Raw genomic sequence first — 17,767 nt, 5'->3', positions numbered from 1 at the left:
CTAATGCCTTCCACCTTTCCTAGCATTATTGCCTTTCTAATGATTCATTTTTTCTCATGATGTGGCCAAAGTATAGCACAGGTCCAGATTATCTGAAATAGCATATCTCCCTATATGAACCTGCCAGAGTTTTAAGATCTATAGTGGAAAGCTTTCTCTTGGTCCTGCCACCATCACAGGCTTGCTTGGTGAGAACTTGAGAGAGAAGCTTCTCAGTGGCTGCTCCCATTCCCTGGAACTCCCTTCCATGAAGTTGATGTTGGCCCTCTTCCTGCTTTCCTTTCACCAGCAGAGAAATACCCTTTTGTTTTACTGTGTAAGCAGGGAAGCTTACCATTGAAATGTGTTTTATTTTTATTAAATTGTATGTCTTTTGAATGTGTTTGTACTGTTTAATGTGGTACTTTATATTGTTTTTAAGATTTTACTGTTAAATTTGTTTTTAATTTATTTTCTTTTGGAGCTACCTTAGATCGCACTCTGGGAGAAAGGTGGCATACAGGTGAAATAAATAAATACTCCAGAGAAGCAAAAGAATTAAACTTTAGCTCTTAATTGTTCTCGTCATGAGCTGTGTGTTGCTTTCATTTCTCATCTCACAGCTACAACATCCTTGTGGCGCTTGTCCTTTCCAAGAGGAGGCCAGTGCTACCTCCAGATGCCTGGATATATATTTACTCATACAGTTTAACTCTGTTTACAGCAATGGTGGGAGGAGAGAAATGCTTTATTTTGTCATTAATTAAAAAGAATGTCGGCCAGTCCCAAGTAACCTCAATGTCTCATCATTCGTTATTTCCCAGAATTTAGACCAGACAGTTTATCTTTCATGATGCAGTATTGTCTAAGGCACTTTTGTTTAACTGATAGCGGGTGAAGAATTGCATTGCCTGGGACACTTAATGTTGTGCCCAGGGCTTGGAAATCCCCATTAACTACACCAGAGCAAATTATATGCAGCTGGCGATGTCTCGCAGTTACAAAGTCCATCTTTCTCTCTGACTCCCCTTCCCCTCTCTCAGGGGTCAGTGTAGTTAAGGACAATAGGCAACCTCAGCCCTAATTCTAAGATTGAAGAATCCATTACCTCTTTCACAACTGCAGACAAACTACCTCCTTGGCACTTAAAAAGCATTACCATTAGGAAATGTCACTCAGAATCTACCCCTGATGGCAGGCTGTTCATTCCTGGGTCACAGGAAGTTTTCTATGGGTGGTGAACTGACCTGTTGTCATGAAGGAAAAGCGAACTCTGGAAATTACTGTATTTGCAAAGACAGATAAGGGCCAGTTCTAATTGTTGAGGTTTTTCTCTTTTCTTCTTAAATTAAAAACAGTAGTGATTTTAAAGGGGAGGGTGTCACTTTGTGTGAAGGAGCAGACGTCTTCCCTCTCAGTTTCTGCATTTCTGGAAAACCTTCCTGTTCCCATCTACCCATCACTTTATTTATATCCTGCCTTTCTCCAACGTTGGGAGTCACAAGGCGGCTTACAAAATATAATAAAACACGTACAGTTAAAGATATACACATTTAAAATTAAAACAGCATTAAATAACAACAGAAAAGCGGTTAAAATCTTACTTTAAAACAGATTTTAAAAACAGTACAGCACTGTAAAAGGCCCTTCCTTGTTAAAATTAGTTTCGAAAGGGTTGCTGGAAAAGAAGGGTCCTAACCTGACATATAAGATGACCAGTGTGATGTAGTGATTTGAGTGTTGCACTAGGACTCCAGGAAAGCAGGTTTCAGATCCCTGCTTAGCCACTTAAATCCACTGTCAGACCTTGAGCAAGTTCCACTCTCAGTGTCTTAGAGGAAAGGAATGGCAAACCTCTGGATAAATTTTGCCAAGAAATCTCTGTGATATGGTCACTATAAATCAGAGTCAACTTGAAGGCACATAACAACCCTCAGGAATTGAAATAATGTCTTGGAAGTAATCTGATGCTGTGAATCCTTTATGCCTTCTGCCACCAGCCATGGACTTGCAGGGACAATGGCTCCTTGCTCTAATTATTAGTCAGTCACATTCCAGAGCCAGGTCTCAAGACAAAGTTCACTCTCTCTCCCTCTTTTGTTGTTTGCTGGTTTGCTTTTACAAATTAAATGGGATTAGCCCTGTTTCTTCAATCTGCTTGCACTATTATTTTCAGAAAAATCCTTTTAGAAGAACTGATAGTGTAGTGGCTAACATAAGGGCATCAGTTGGAAAAAACCTTTAAAACATGTGGGTATACTTTTTTTCTATTTCAGCCATCCTATTCATTAAAATACACTAGCACCTAGGTCATGCACACACACACACACACACACACGGGTACTCAGTAGCTTTCCATGATGTGATTACGCTGGCATCTTAGCTGGGGCCGGTCCATCTTGAATTCTCTTTCTCTCTGTGCTCACATACACATCTTCAAGTCACTTGATGGAGGTTCCATGAATACCATAGAGTTATTCTTTACGTAATTTGTTCTCATTGCTCATTGTATTGCAGTGTTTGAAATCAATTTGTTCCCATTACTCAGTGCAATTTTAAAAAAGTTTTGTTTATTATCTTTCTTCAGAAAACAAACACATCAAAAATTCCTCTTGAAACGCCTCCAAAATGTCTCCAAATGTAATTTTAAGGCAAGAAGTGCCTTTTTAAAATAGCTCAAAATGCTAGTAGCTACACTACTAAAATATTCTGCTTCATTCATCAGAGGTAATATGTCAATTTCTGGGCACTGCAGTTTAAGAAGGCTGTTGGTAAACTGGAACATGTCAAGAGGAGGATGGTCAAGATGGTAAAAGGTCTGTGGGGAATGGTTTAAGATGATGGATATCTTTAACTTGGAGAAGAAAAGCATGAGAAGTGACAAGATAGCCACTTAATGTTATTAATAGCAGCTGTGTTTCCTGTGTTGATGATGTTCAATTTAAGTGTGACTTGCAATGAAAGGCTGTAGCATGTGGAACACTCCTGTTCAGGATTTTAATCAAACAGCCTGCTGGCAATCATTTCTCCATTACCCTCAATCTTCTGCTACTCCCTCACCATCACCAAACACACTCATAGACTAGAAAGTTCCCCCAACACCACCAACAAAAAGATTTTGTTGTATTTCTGCAAAGATCAGATCAAGGCAACCAGTAGTTCCAGTCTATTCTGCTTTGGTCAGACCTCACCTAGAATACTGTGTTCAGTTCTGAGCACCACAATTCAAGAAAAATATTGACAAAGAGAACATGAGTTGACAATTTTGTCCAAGGGGAAACCTTTACCTTTAGGAACGTGTCCAGAGAAGAGCAACCAAGATGATCTAAGTCCTGGAAACCAAGCCTTATGAGGAATAACTCAAGGAGCTGGATATGTTTAGCACGGAGAAGAAAAGACTGAGAGGCAATAGCTATCCTTAAATATATGAAGGGATATCATGTAGAAGATGGAGTAAGAACTACCTTTAATTATCTAAAGGGATGCCATAATGAAGATGGGACAAGCTTGTTTTCTGCTGATCCGGAGACTAGAACACAAACCAATAGATTCAAATTACAAGAAAAGAGATTCCACCTAAACAATAGGAAGACCTTTTTTACTGATCAACAGTGGAATAGACTACCTTGGGAACTGACCTCTTTGGAAGTCTTTAAACAAAGATTGGATGGACATCTTTCAAGACTAGTTTGTATTGCTGCATGGGAGGAACTGGACGATGGTCCTTGTGATCTCTTCCAACTCTTAAGATTCTATTATTCTAAATCCTGGAGTTCTCCCAGCTCTGTAGATGTCTTCCTCTTATGCAGAATGAACATTCATCAGATAACAAGTTTGTCATTAGAATACTGGATAAATAGCAAGGGAGCAACAACAGGTTAAGAACATGTCTTACTTATGCGCTTGCCAGAGGCACCTAGTTGTCCACTATGGAAGCCGAACTAAATAGACCTTTGGCCTGATCCTGCAGGGCTCTTCGTCAGCAGTCTCTTGGAAATTTCCCAGAGTAAACTGCACTTTGGCCATCACTGATAGGTCATTTTGATGACCATCTGACTTCTATATATCTTCACTACCTAAAGCTATATGAGTTGATTCTTGATCTACCTTCAGCAGATGGGACAACATATTTTTCCACCCTTCTTTCTGAAATCATCTGAAACTGTTTATGGATTCTTGGTGTTTTGTGTTCCACGCCGCTTCATTGTTTTGTTCCTCTTGTGTAAGCATTCCTTCACTTATAATGTATACATTTTAAAAAAACAATCAACAACCAAAAAGTTACTGGGTAAGAGGTAGAGAAAACAACTTAAACATCTAGTGACTGTATTATAGAGAAAGCTGCCCCTCCTTATGAACAGAAAGTCCTTTTGCTGTTACTCTGAGAACAGAGATAGTAGACTAATGCAGGGTCATCTCACACATATTTTTCCCACTAACTCCCCACAATGCAGTTAGTACAAAGTATTTCAAATGTTACAAACTAAGACCAGTGATTTAGTCCTTGGATTACATTCAGGTTTCTCAGTAGTAACACCCACCGACCCACCCACCCCAGCAATAGGAACAATAAGTACAAGATGTTATGCTTCACAGACTCCCCACTGTAGTGGTTGTGAGCTTTCTGATGGAAGAGATGGGCCTATAGTCTGATGCATTTTGGTTCTGCTTATGCAGGAACAAAGAACAAAGTTTCCCAATGATGTATGCAGACCTACACCCAAAGCTTAGAAGGAAAAATTGAACTACAATTCCCAGAATACTCCAGCTAGTAAGTTTAACCAAATAACTCTTCTAGATATTGGACAAACAGAATGGTACATGAGTAGTCCCTGTGGCAATAGAAGGGGACAATGGGGGTTGAGTGAAGTAGGGGCTTTGATTTTTTCTTCCCTTCTCAACAGTAATCTTTTGACAAAACTGGTTGAAAAACATGCCAACCTCTCCCCCTGCCCCCTCCCTGTTTAAAACAGAAACATGTAATTGTGCCAAGAATTCATGATTTAATATGCAAACACTCTTCACTGCTTTTTAAATGTTTATACAGAAGGGAGAAAGAAGCATTTACTATTGCATTGTCATAAGCAATGAAGGAAGAATGCTTTGGCTACAAGTCTTCCTCTTTCTCAATGTTTTTGCAAAGCACAGGTGCTTTGTTGTCCGTGAAAGTTGGCCATCTTTAGCTGAACCATCTTTACTACTGCTAGTGAAAACGTTCTGTTCTGAGATGTCTGGGAGTTTAAGTGTTAAGTTTCTGCAGACATGCACAGAGACCAACATCCCATCTCATAAAACACATTTACCTCGGGGTGAGAAAACCTGGCACCAAGCACTCACTCCAGCCAGTGCAAAGCTGAGGCAACGTTCCCCTCTAATTAGCTGGTATTTGCTATAATAGCTATTATGTTTCTGGTTATAAAATCATGAGGACAATGGCTCCTTCTTTCTTACCCAAGGGTGGGTAGGGGGATGAAGAGAACTCTGGGTTACTATTACTTTTTCCCAGGCACACCCCCTTCCTTTCTTGTTGCAAGCAAATAAGAGAGAGAAGTCCTGCTGAAGAAGGGCAATGGCTGAAAATGTGATTAGGTTATAGAAGAAGCCAGACAAAGCCTTCAATTACTGTTTTAATTTGTAACATAACAGCTAGCATTGAGATTCACCTATTCCTTCAAATATAATACTATTACTATTTCAATTGAGGCAAACCAGATGACATATACATCTGGATATTAAAGTGGGATAATTGGTATCAAACTGTCATCTAGGCTGGGCAACTTGTGGTTGATCAGATGTTGTTGGGCTTCCAGTAGCACAAGCCAGCAACACCAGTGATGGGGTACGATGACAGTTGAAGTCCAGAATCATCAGTAGAGCCACAAGTTGTGTGTGCCTTCAAGTCATCTGTCAACTTATTTCATAGGGTTTTCTTAGGCAAGGAATACTCAGAGGTGTTTTTGCTAGTTCCTTCCTCTGAAATATAGCCCACAGCACCTGACATTCAAGTACTAACTGGAGCGGACCCTGCATAGCTTTCAAGATCAGATGGGATCTAGTGCCTTTAGGATATTTAGGTTGGGCCACAAGTTGCTCATTTTACTTAAATCATTTCAAATTCTTAAAAACAAACACACCCACACAGTAGTAATGGCAATAAACTGGGCTGAGCAAATTTGCAATATGTTTGTTAAGTATGTGGGCACATGAATAACATAAAGTGTGCTCTTTCTCGTTTATAACGTAGATGTTGGTGGTCTCCATTCAGGTCCATGAGACATATATTCAATACCCACACTGGGGTAGTTTTTTTAAGAGTGCTATTGTGTAAGTAATGGTATTAATAATGTTCAAAATTAGCCCAAGAATAACTGTAGGCAAGGAGTGGGACCCTGCAGTCTTTTAGATATTTCTGGATTTTCAATTTCAGTATCCTGTATGGCCAGCAACACCATCCCCACCATTTTGTACCTGGCTTCAGTTGGTGGAACTCAGGGAATGAACAAGCAAAGGCTGAGGGCTTTTCTGCCCTCCTCTGTAAAAGCAGCATTATGTATAATAAGATACATGTGTAAAGTAGACAGAATTTTAGATTTCAGCTAGGAAGGCTACTAGGTTCAAACCCCAGCTTCCTAGCCTTGAGCAAACCACTGTTTCCCAGTTTAACCTACCCCAAGGTTTTCCCGTGAAGACAAAAAATAAAATTAAATACAGTCTATGCTATCCTAATCTCCTTAAAAGATGTGAATAAATATGAATAAATATTAGCAGACCACATGCCAGCATGTTTCTTCCAGTTCCAGTACAATTAGAACAGAGAGCCATTTTATTTACAGGGATAAGTAATTACATCTGTAAAAAAATCCTAATTAAAATTAATTTAATTTAATTACTCATTATAAAACAGTCATTTCAAATCTGCAGAGCCAATTGTAACAATAGCAATGGCATGAAAACTTGCCAGCAACAATTAGAACACCCCTGTGCCTCAGGTGTCTGAGATCATTTAGAACAGTTTTCACCCTGGAATGGCTTGGCATGAAGTCAGGAGTTCTGTTTCTTGCTTATAACAAGGTTAACTAAGAACAAAAATCTCAGCTTGAACATATTATAATACTGCCATTAGATACAAACATTGGTCTTCAATGTGATGGATCATGTGGCCCATACTGTGATCAGATCACATCAGAAACTCTTAAAGAGAGATGGCGAAAAGGAAAAGGAAAAGTTACCATAGTTAGGCAGCAAGAGAAAGGTGTTATATATCTCCAGATGTTGCATGTTTCAGACATGTCCAATGACTGTAGGCTTTTAGATAGACATTAGGGAGATTAGGGATAAGACTGGCTATGTAATTTTCCATAATCACATAGTTGTCTGAATTTTAACAGAATCTAATTTTGAATAGAGACTTTGAGTAGACTACTACTACTACACTGTTATGGCAATGGCTAACACCCTCTGTAGAAATGTGCCAAGAAAATCCCGTGATAGGTTCGCCTTAGAGCTGCCATAAATCAGAAATGACTTGAAGAAAGACAACAATAAGAAACACAGTTACAGCACTTTGAACCCACTTTAACTGCCATGGTTCCCTCTGATGGACTCCTGGGATTTGTAATTTCTCAAAACAGTTAGAATACTCTGCCAGAAATCTTTAGTGCCTTACCAAACTACAGATCTTAACATCCCATAGGATGCAGCTGTAGCCAAAGTCAAAAACGTATCAAAATGCTATAATTATTATTGTGAACAAGACCCAAGTCTGCTGGTTGAATTTCAATTAAAATGTCTTGTTCTTTAAAAACAAAATCTTCCCTCCATCTAAGTTTGTTTCTTATGTATTTATTTATTATCAAATAGAGTTGTATTCCAACTTTCTGTAAGACAAAATCAACACTCAAGGTCAAGGTCTGGTGTTTCCTCCAAATGTGCCTTCAAGATAAACCCCTCCAACACATCCCTGTCACTGAAAAAAGAAAAAGAAAATAAATGCTCAGTTAGTAAAGGGAGAAGTAGCAAAAGGTAAGTTTTCAGAAACATGGTCTTCATTCATTTCACATTTCAAATTTAAGACCAGAACAAGGTCCGCCGCTGACACATATGGCATTTTAGCACATTATCTTCTAAGTATCAGACAAGTATTGACATTCTCAAAGGTACACAGGCTAGTAGGGAGAATGTGGTCTTTCAATTACTTAGCCCCAACTCATATTCCATGAATATAGATCTCAAAGAACACCCAATTGCCCATCCCTTAGTCTCTGCTTTTGTCACTGACTGATTGCCTATTTAATCTACTTTAAATGTTTAATTATGTTAATTATGTTAATTTTAATTGTTGACTGTTTACTAATATTTTAGCGGGGGAATGTGGGGGGGGGAGGTAGCAAATGGGATATATTTTAACTGTATGTTGTGTTTTATCTAATGCTGTGGACCGCCTTGATCCTACGGGAAAGGTGGCATATAAACAAAACTTTATTATTATTATTATTATTATTATTATTATTATTATTAGGCTTTATAAGTCCTAACCAGCACTTTGAATTGTACCCAGAATACCAGGCTAGTCTCTGTTGTAACTAGAGAGACACATGCTTCCCCTAATCATCCTGGTTAACATGCTGTTCACAACAATCTTGACCAGTTGAATTTCTCAAACACTCCCCAAAGGCAGCCCCAAACACAGCATGTTACAGTAGCCCAAACAGGACATAACAAAAGCATGTGTCACTGTGGTGAGATCTGACATCTCTGGGAACAAATACAGTTGGCACATTGCCCTTAACTGTGCAAATGCACCCCTCCCTTAGTTTTGGAGTGTAGCCTTGTTAGCAAAATATATGTATCATGGAAAACTGAAAGAACGTACAAAAAGACACAACTGTATTTACATTTGAATTTTGTTCTTTCACCAACTTTCAAGATTATATGCAACACATATTCTGGGCTGGATTTTACACAATAAGATACACTTTTTATGTTGTAAAATATATATTAGGGACAGGGAATACGTTGTTAGACTGCAACTAAGGCTGCATTCACTTTGCAGAAATAATCCACTTTAACTGACATGGCTCACTGCTATGGCATTCTGGGAATTGTAATTTTGTGAGACATTTAGCCTTCTCTGTCAGAGAGCTCTGGTACCACAACAAACTACAGTTCACAGAATTCCATAGCATTGAGCCATGGCATTTAAAGTGGTGTGGAACTGGATTATTTCTGCAGTGCGGATACAGCCTGAAATAACCATTCTGCACTAGCTAATCTGGCTGGGGGTGAGGGGAGTTGCAATGCCACGATATCTGGTGGGCAATGTATTGTTCACTTCTGAGGCCTATTCAACTATATTGTTAGTTTTAATGCTGTAATTGCCATTACTTTACTTAAAGGGAGAAAAATTCCCTTGTGCCTTGGCTCCACTGGCTGAGAGAGGCTCCCTCTCCATATTCCAACTGCCATTGCTTTGGCCTCAGAGCGGAAGGACGGCATCCAGCATCTGCTGGACTTAATCCACTCCCCTAATGTTTTCCTTGTGTGTCCTTTCTTATTTAGATTATAAACCTGAAGGTAGAGAACTGTCAAATTAATTATGTGCAATTAATTGCACCCTGAGAGATCTTTTGACTGAAGAGAATATAAATACTCTATACAAATAAAGTAATAATAATGTAATTATTTATACAGGTTGCATCTCTTTTATCCAAATTGCTGTGGACCAGAAGTATTTTGGATTTTGGAATACAGTGGACCCTTGTAATATGCTGGGGTTTGGTTCCAAGTTCCTCCATGGATAACAAAATCCATGGATACTCAACTCCCATTAAATATAATGACATAGCAAAATGGTGGCGGGCTACAGACCGCCCATTTGGGGCGGGCTGTACCCGCCCCTTTCCCCGGTGTATCGGGGCCTCAGTGGCCAGAACGGCAGCCACTGAGGCCCCGATCCGCCGCTTTTCAGGCTGCGGGGAAGCGGCAAAATGCTGCTTCCCCGCAGCCTGGAAAGGGGTGTCCTTGGGACTTCAAGCCCCAAGGACACCCCGTGGCGGCAGGGAGGAGGAGAAAGGGGCCACTTGGCCCCTTTCTCCTTTGGTCCGCTGGGTGCAGCTGTGTGAAGGCTGCGCCCAGCGGACCAAACCAGGAAGGAGCTCCGAAACGGAGCTCCTTCCTGCTCCGCGCTAAGGGCGCACTAGGCGCCCTGGTGCAGAGCGAGGACGTCACGTCCGTGCCGCCCCGTATAGAGGCGGCGCGGTCGTGATGTCCTCATGGCGGTGGCCGTGTGGAATGGCCGCCGCCATTTTGTGTGTGCTCCGTGCGTCCTAGGGTTGGGGGCGTCCGGAAAGGACGGCCCTTTTTAACCCTAGCACGCGTGCTAAAGTGCCTGTCTGTAACGGGCCATTGTCCCTTATAAAAAATGGAAAATCAAGGTTTGATATTTGAAATTTATACTTTTTTTTAACATTTTCAAACCATGGATGCTTGAATCCTTGTATAAGAAATCCATGTATAAGAAGGGCTGACTGTATTTTGGAATATTTGCATAGACATAACAAGATATCTTGGAGATGGGATTTCTTAAAAAAGTTGCTATGACTTGGGCACCACTGTGATGTTTAAATGGTCAGAGGTTTGTACAAATACGTTCTGACATCTTCTCCTTTTTTTAATGTTTATATGAAAGCTGCTCCAGGAGATAATGGGGTTAAAAAGAAGAGGAAAACATACTTCAGAATAAATAAGGAAGTTGGAATCCTACCAGGGGGGGAAATGGGTTTTGCACGATGCAGGTTGGAGAGGAGAGAAAATGTGCACTTTAAATCTACTCCTGCTTCCCAGGGATCTGACGAAACCCAATTCTGACACACAGGTGTGCCGCTGTTCTGTCTGCTTTGATCCCTTGAGGCTCATTGACATTAGCTGCAAAATGAAACTTTCAACTGCAGTCCCTGTATTTGTTTTACTACAGGCTGGCTTGATACAAAATAGATGCTGTTGACATACACTAAGAGAAATCAGGCATTCAGTGAAACAGATGTGAGGGGGTGGGGGCAGAGTGGGAGGGAGGGCCAGTTGTATTAGTAAATCTCCGTACTGGAGCATAGATTCTGTTGCCTTCAGTATGTAAATCTTGGCACTCCAGAACTGGGCACTGAGCCCAGTGCCTGGTATCCCTCCCATCTATGCCTCTTACTCTCACGTTTTCCTCCGTATATCCTATTCAGGGGGTTTCTTCTCCATGTTCTGCTCACTTTATGGGTTTGTTTCAGGACATATCTACCCAAATACAGATGCCCAAACTGAGTCTTGACAGAGGGACAATAAAAGGAATATATCAGTTCTTCGGCTGTCCAGTGATTTGCTTCATTGCTTCCATGTGCTGTTCTTACTGAATTCATCTGTTGACTCTCAGACTTGGGGCGTGGACTTAAGTTCTTATTTTGTATAGACTCCAGCACTGCATACCTCTAGTGGTCCATGCCTCTGAGAGCCTTGATATAGCAACAACTAGCCAGTTCCTAAGCAGATCTACCCATAAATAAGTATCACTGCTTTCAAGGGAAACCTGGCCAGTAATGTTTAGTAGGATACAACAGGGTTGGGTAACACCTTAAGAGTGAGAAAAAGTTACAGAAGCGTTGCATTATTGTTACCACTTCTTCTAACGGGTTATTCTAAACTTTTTATATACCACTTTTGTAACTTTTTAGTGGTTCTAATTAAGGGGTTTATTAATAAAAGGATAATAAACATAAACTAAAGGGTCCTTGAACAGATCAAGCCGGAAATCTCCCTGGAAACCAAGTTGATCAAATTGAGGCTGTCATACTCTGACATATCATAAGGAGACAAGAATCACTGGAAAAGACAATAATGCTAGGAAAGGTGGAAGGCAGGAGAAAAAGAGGAAGACCATACGCCAGACAGATAGACTCAACCAGAGAGGCCAGAGACCTGAATTTACAAGACCTACACAGAGTAGTGGAGGACAGGGGATTTGGAGATGGCTTATCCACAGGGTCACCATGAGTTGGGGCTAACTCAAGGGCAGTTAACAACAACAATAAAGGGATTTTCAAAGAACAAATTTTGTTTTCACACAGCTACTTTGGTTTTAAATTGTTAGGGTAGCAGTCTTTGCATGTTATCCTAACACAGGGATAAGGAATATGTAGGCCTCCAGATGTTGTTGGTCTGCAATAACTATCCATTTTAGCTAACAAAGGCGGTTTACAGACCACCCCTTTGGGGCAGCCTGTACCCACCCCTTTCCCCGACGGATCGGGGCCTCAGCTGCCTGGAAAGGGGTGTCCTTGGGGCTTCAAGCCCCAAGGACACCCCAACAGCAGTGGAGAAAGGGGCCAATCGGCCCCTTTCTCCTTTGTGTCGCTGGTGCAGCTGTGTAAAGGCTGCGCCAGTGACACAAAACCAAAAAGGAGCTCCAAAATGGAGCTCTTTCCGGCACTGCGGAAAGGGCACCACAGATGCCCTTCCACGTCGCCAGGACATCACGTCTGCGCAGCTCCATTTGGAGGTGGTGCGGCCATGACGTCGTAATAGCGGTGCCCATGTAGACAGGGCGCCGCCATTTTGTACGTACTCTGTATGTACTAGGGTTGGGGGCATCTAAAAGAGATGCCCCCAGGCAACCCTAGTATGTATGGAGTATGTACAAAATGGCCCGTTTGTACAGGGCCAAAGTCAGCTATGTTGTTGTTGTTGTTGTTGTTGTGATGATTGGCATTCTCTTTTACTCTCTGCAACAACCAAAGCCTTTCCCAATACTCGCTATTAAGTTATGCCTCTCATGGCATGACCACATTGTTGCTATTGTTCACCATCTGCAACAACCAAAGCCTTTCTCAGTACTCCTTGTTAACCTGCTGTGCTGCTCCTGCCATGGCTATGTTGTTGTTGTTGTTGTTGTTGTGGAGGTTGGCATTCTCTTTCACCTTCTGCAACAGTCAAAGCCTTTCCCAATACTCACTGTTAAGCTGCCGTGCCCCTCCTGCCTTGGTCACTTGGTGGCCAATGGAGAGTAGGGAGGGAGATCAGAGAAGTATCTCTATAGCCAGGTTCAGAATGATTCCATAATCTGCTGAGACCTTCAGAGGATCTCAGTAGTTCTCAGCAGATGATGTTATCCATCTGCATCTGACTATAGGGACATGACCAGATGATTTTCCAATTCCATCCCCACCCCCTGCCCCATCAGCTACACAATGGCCGGCGGAGAGGGAGTTGCAACAGCTAAACAGTGGGTCCAGGGGTTTTGAGAGGGAAAAAATGTACAGAGCATAGTTCTGTATGTGGAACCATGATGCAACACACATCCTGTGTTCTACAGGATCTTGGCCTCTGACTTAAAAGCTGTTAATTCTTTACCTGTTGATGTTCCAGAATATACTCAGCAGGCCCAAAACATTCATGATGACAATACAAAATGACCCAACACACTAAGCAACACTTTTTCAGAAATAGCAATCCAATATTCACAAGTAATACTCTGAGCAATCTGTAGTTAGTTTTGGAGAAAAAATATAGAAGTGTAGAATGGGAAGAGATAGTCTCTGATTTAGCACAGGAAGCAAGACCAATCTGTACTCCTTAAAAAAGGACACAATTTGTTTATTTTGGGGATACAGATCACAGAAATCCTTTTTTCTAATGAAGGCTTCATCTGTGAGCTGATTTTTGGAACTGGGAACCACCTTTTGCAGCATTCTGGTGTTTCGCCTTTAAATGACAGAAAAATTGACTCGGACTAGTAATAGAAATTGTCATGCATCTTTCTCTTGTATAGAGAAACATAAGGTCTGGTATCAGTGGCAAGCAAAACTCTCATGGGGCACTTTTGACAACTAATACACACACACACACACACACACACACACAATATTTGGGTGTTTGTGTGTGACTACCAGCCATCATTCCACCAGTTCAATAATGCTTGTTGGGAGTGTGCCAACAAACTCAAGTTTTCTTCACATCAGTTTGAACCATAAACTTGGTTATAAACTGATACAATGGCACAGGAGTGACTGCCCGGAATGCAAGCTGAAAAACACATGAATATCCACAGAAAAAGAATAGTAGTGTTAAAATTCACATTCACAATACAGTGGGGAACATATGGGCAAAAGTGCAAGAAAACATCTGCTTCAAGTACAGTTGGGCCCACACATGGTAATAGGATGTGCTTTGCTTCTATTTTACAGCCTAACTGAACAACACTCACTGATGCTAGACAAAAATTGGCAACTAATACCAGACACAGAGCCAGTGTGGTGCAGTGGTTTGAGGATTAGAGTATGATTCTGGAGACCAGGGTTTGAATCCTGTGGAAACCCACTGGGTGAGCTTGGGTAAGTCACACTTTCTCAGCCTCAGAGGAAGGCAAAAACCTCTGAACAATCTTCCCAATAAAACCCTGTGATAGGTTGACCTTAGGGTTGTCATACATTGGACACCACTTGAAGGCACACAACAACAACAACAACAACAACAACAACAACAACAGACACACTCCCTTCGCATTATTACCAAGGACAATGCAATGCTCCAATCCCAAGCAAATTTGCTAAATTCAGTAATGGGACTGCAAGAGTTATTTAACATATCAGCAAATTCTATCTATATCCACTCTGCACTGTGTGTGGAACAAGGAAACACAACAATTTGTGCTTTAGGTGAACAGTTGGGCAAAAGAAGCCTTACCTGTTCCTCAGTTGTTTCTAGCAGATAGGTAACATTAAGTTACCAACTAGAATAACTAGTCTTCAAAATGGGTTAGGGATACTGATTAAACAAAAACCTTATAAAGTACACTGTTCAGTTGATCCCCCCCCCCAACACATGCCTGGTATCTGAAAGGCTACTAACCCCACCATTTAGTCTGATCACATCACAAAGATATGCGTGTCTAGATTGTATCCATGAGCTGAAAAATGCGCTCTATAGTCCGCAAATGCTCATGCGATAATCAATCTGCTACTCTTTATGGTGCCACAAGATTCTTAATTGTTTTCACCTGAAACCAGTGTCACCAAAAACCACCCTAAATATGCAGAGCTCTCTTTTTCTAGCCACCTTTGTCCTTGCCTTCAAGTCATTTCTGACTTATGGCGGCCCTAAGGTGAAGCTATCGTGGGATTTTCTTGGCAAGGTTTCATCAGAGGGGGTTGCTATTGCTATGTTGGCTGTTTAAAATGGCCAGGAGAGGTCGGATGGGAGACTACTACTTCTGTGGGACAAAGAATCTATAATCTAGCCATGTTAGTGCAGATTGTACATGCTTTGTCCAACAAAAATGAGAGCCAGCATGGTGTGGTGGTTTGAGTGTTGGATTATGACTCTAGAGACCAGAGTTCAATTCCCCGCTCAGCCATGAAACCCACTTCATGACTTTGGGGAAGTTGCATGCTCTTAGCCTCAAGGGAAGGCAATGGCAAACCTCCTCTGAACAAATCTTGCCAAGAAAACCTTATGATAGGATTGCTTTAGGGTCTCCATGAGCTGGAAACAACCTGAAGGCACACAACAACAACAACATAACCCACAGAAGAAGTAGAAGTGGTCTCCCCACCATGTTAAAGAGCCAACATCCTCAGACAAAATCCTCTAACTCTGAGGGTGTGACTTCATCCAGCTTCTGCTGCACAAAAGCAGCTGAAGCTACAACAGGGAGGTGAAGGAAAAGAAAGGAAGGGGGGATTGGGTGGAAGCCTTGGGTGTCAATCCTGAACATGTGTCTCCATCGTGGGGGTGGGGGGTCCCACACAAGATGAGGGAGGCAGATGTATCCTGGTGATGGATGGTGTGCTAAAACAGAGTGACTCTTGTGCATATGCACAGCAATTTGTAAGAGGGGAGGCCAGTTAATGAAATCAATGGAGGGTGGCGGTGGTGGGTGGTGGGGGACGGGGGGGGGGAGGATTTCAAATTTGCCTGAGAACATGTGTAGGGAGGTTCTGGTCTTTTAGGAGGACAGGGAACCTTTTCTTCAGGCTTTGGGAGAATTGGAGAGAAGATGAGGAACAACAGCATTTAGCATTTAAATTTCTATACTGCTTAATATTGAACTGAGCACTCTCTGAGCAGTTTACAGTCTGTAAGCCAATTGCCCCCAACAAGCTGGGTATTCATTTTACCAACCTACGAAAGAATGGAAAGCTGAGTCAACCTTGGAGCCTCTGGGATTGAATTTACAACCTGTGGCTGCAGGACCAGCATTTAACCGCTGCGCCACCAGGGCTCCTCAAAGGGCCTCCTAAAAGGAAGGCAAGGCACTACAAAATATAGGACATGCCAGAAAAAAATGGAGGACATTCCAAAGGGAGGGAAGCTGTGGGAGAAAAATCATAGAATCGTAGAGTTGGAAGAGACCACAAGGGCCATCCAGTCCAACCCCCAGGAAATCTAGATCAAAGCATCCCCGACAGATGGCCATCCAGCCTCTGTTTAAAGACCTCCAAGGAAGGAGACCCCACTACACTCCGAAGGAGTTTGTTCCACTGTTGAACAGCCCTTACTGTCAGGAAATTCCTCCTAATGTTGAGCTGGAATCTCTTTTCTTGGAGCTTGCATCCATTGTTCTGGGTTCTGTTCTCTGGAGCAGCAGAAAACAAGCTTGTTCCCTCTTCAATATGACATCCCTTCAAATATTTAAACAGGGCTATCATATCACCTCTTAACCTTCTCTTCTCCAGGCTAAACATCCCCAGCTCCCTAAGTCGTTCCTCATAGGACATGGTTTCCAGACCCTTCACCATTTTAGTTGCCCTCCTTTGGACACGCTCCAGTTTCTCAACATCCTTTTTAAATTGTGGTGCCCAGAACTGGACACAATATTCCAAGTGGGGCCTGACCAAAACAGAATAGACTGGCACTATTACTTCTTTTGATCATTGGGCTTTTTGGCTGCTGCATCACACTGTTGACTCATGTTCAACTTGGGGTCTACTTGGACTCCCAGATCCCTTTCACACGTAGTTTCATTCATCCAGGTGTCCCCCATCCTATAGCTGAGCATTTCATTTTTCTACCCTAAGTGCAGTACCTTACATTTCTCTGTGTTGAATTTCATTTTGTTAGCTTTGGCCCAGCTTTCTAATCTATTCAGGTCATTTTGAATCTTGATCCTGTCTCCTGGAGTATTTGCTGTTCCTCCTAATTTGGTGTCATCTGCAAATTTGATGAGTATGCCCCCAATTCTGTCATCCAAGTCATTGATAAAGATGTTGAATAGCACTGGGCCCAGGACACTTCTCTCCAGGATGAAAAGGAGCCATTGTTGAGCACCCTTTGGCTTCGGCCGGTCAACCAATTACAAATCCATGTAACAATTACTTTCTCAAGCCCACATTTTACAAGCTTGTTTGCAAGAATGTCATGGGGAACTTTGTCAAAGGCCTTACTGAAATCAAGATATACTATATCCTAAGCATTCCCTTCATCTACCAAGCTGGTAATTTTATCAAAAAAAGAGATCGGGTTTGTCTGGCATGACTTCTTTCTCTGAAATCCATGTGGACTTTTTGTGATTATGGAATTGCTTTCTAGATGTTCACAGACTCTCTGTTTAATGATCTGCTCCAGAATCTTTCCTGGTATTGAGGTAAGACTAACTGGACGATAATTGTTGGGATCCTCTTTTTTGAAAAGAGATGTGTGCCTTGTTGTTGTGTATCTTCAAGTCGTTGTGTGCTGACCCTAAGGCAGACCTATTGTGGGGTTTGTTTGGCAGGTGTCCTTGGAGGGGGTTTGCCATGGCCTTCCTTGGAGG

The sequence above is a fragment of the Sceloporus occidentalis genome, unplaced genomic scaffold, assembly GCF_023333645.1.
Source record: "Sceloporus occidentalis isolate IW3139 unplaced genomic scaffold, rSceOcc1.0.p SCAF_5, whole genome shotgun sequence".
Taxonomy (NCBI): Eukaryota; Metazoa; Chordata; class Lepidosauria; order Squamata; family Phrynosomatidae; genus Sceloporus; species Sceloporus occidentalis.
The sequence above is the reverse complement of the archived record's forward strand: the minus strand, read 5'-3'. Positions refer to the sequence as shown.